We start from the raw sequence: 2,099 nt of genomic DNA on the forward strand, positions 1-2,099 counted from the left end.
TCCTTAGTGAAGCCTGCCACAACTTTTCGAGCAAGAATACTATTTTTCTGAAATTATATAACCTTTTAACCATCACTAGAACACTTGCTACTGAGTTAGTGTTCAATGGGTCTGCCTACCTTCTATGTATCTTTGTTTCTGTACTACGTGGCAACACGGGAAGTGATCAATAATGTCTATTTAAATAAATTGAATTGCATAAGAGTTCACAATTCAGGCATGTTACAATCTAAAATAGGTATGATTGATGCCTATAATCCATACAGATACATCAGATTACAGGATACTTGTGAAAGTACTTTGGTGGCGTAGCTAATCAGGGGATTATGCAGGTGATGTGAGGGTAAGTGGAATTGATTCTTTTCATTAACTCGAATTATAGTATTATAAAATGTAGTACTGGAAATGACTTAAAAAATCATCTAATCTCAGTATGATTTCTACTCTTTTGCTTATATTAATTGTTTGGTGGAGGCTGCCTGGGACACTACATTAGGGATTCTGTGGGCATGTACAGAGGACGAAAATGCTCTGACATGTAAGTAAGGTTTAACACGTGTATTTGTGAAAAGAGAGTGGAGGGGGGAAAGTACTGGTGTGTGGACCTAATAGTTGCCAGCCCCTGATGACTAGTCCATATGTTCTTTAGGTCCACAATTTAAACATCTTAGAAATATACATTTCTATCACATTTTTAAGACCTCCATATAAAAATAAAACAAACCCAGCTGTATGATATGCTGTAGTATATAATTTTAATATACAAGGATTTGTGTCCTGCCTACTCCATAACTCTATTCTGTGAGTTAACAAAACCTCCTTTAAATCTGCCTTTGGGGAATGTGGAAGCCTGTGTTATCTTTATGTACAAGCTAGCTGTGGTTTGGATATTTGTTCCCTACAAACTTCCTGTTAAAATTTGATTCCCAATATTGGAGATGGGACCTAGTGGGAGGTGTTTGAGCCACAGGAGTAGATCTGTCATGAATGGCTTGGTGCCATTATCTCTGAAGCAAGTGAGTTTTTGCTCTACTAATTCCCACAAGAATTGGTTGGTAAAGCCTCACACCTCCCTCCCCTGTCTCCTGCTTCCTCTCTTGCAATGTGATCTCTGCATGCTGGCTCCCCTTCAGCCTCTGCCATTAGTATTCTACTGAGAATAGCCCAGGCCCTCACCAGAAGCAGATGCTAGTGGCATGCTTCCTGTACCTGCAGGACTGTAAGTCAAATAAGCCTCTTTTCCTTACAAACTACCCAGCTGTAGGTCTTCCTTTATAGCAACACAAATGGACTAAGACAGAGCTCCTACAAACCTGAAGGCCACTGTTATTTTTCCCCACTACTTCTGTTTTCATCTATCCATTACCCCATTACCCATCTGTATTAGTCAGGGTTCTCCAGAGAGACAGAACCAGTCGGATATATGAAAGGAGATTTATTAGGGAAAAATTGGCTCACACAATCAGAGAGGCAGAGAAGTTCTATGATAGGCTGGTCTGCAAGATGGAGAAACAGAAAATACATTAGCATGGCACAGTTGAAGTCTGAAGCCTCAGAATCAAGCAAGCTGATAGTGTAGCCCCCAGTCTGAGACCAGACCCCCAAGAATGTCCAGGAGGCTGTGTGTGCAAGCCTCAGAGTCCAAAAGCTGAAAAACCTGAAGTCTTATGTCCAAAGGCAGGAAAAGAAGAAGCACACCTCTCTAGAAGGTAGAGAGAGAGAGCAGAGAGAGAGAGAACAATCCTCCTTCTTCTGCCTATTTGCCCTAACCTCCAACAAATAGGATGATGACTTCCTGCACTGAGGCCTGGTCTTCTCCAAGCCCACTGACTCACATATGAATCTCCTTTGGAAACATTCTCACAGACACACCCAGAAACAATGTTTCACCAGCCAACTGGGCATCCCTCTATTCAGTCAAGTTGACCCCTAAAATTAACCATCACGGAGGAAGGATTGAAGATGGCTGAATAGAAAGAGCTCCGGAGTGCAGTTCCCACCAAGAAGAATGCAAAGGGTGAGTGCCCACCGCATTTCCAAACAAATTTTCACGGCCCACAGACCAGGAGATTCCCACCCCAAAAAGCACCAGGAGTTTT

This window comes from Sapajus apella, unplaced genomic scaffold (assembly GCF_009761245.1).
Source record: "Sapajus apella isolate SASKATOON/1434 unplaced genomic scaffold, GSC_monkey_1.0 scaffold35, whole genome shotgun sequence".
NCBI classification, from domain to species: Eukaryota; Metazoa; Chordata; class Mammalia; order Primates; family Cebidae; genus Sapajus; species Sapajus apella.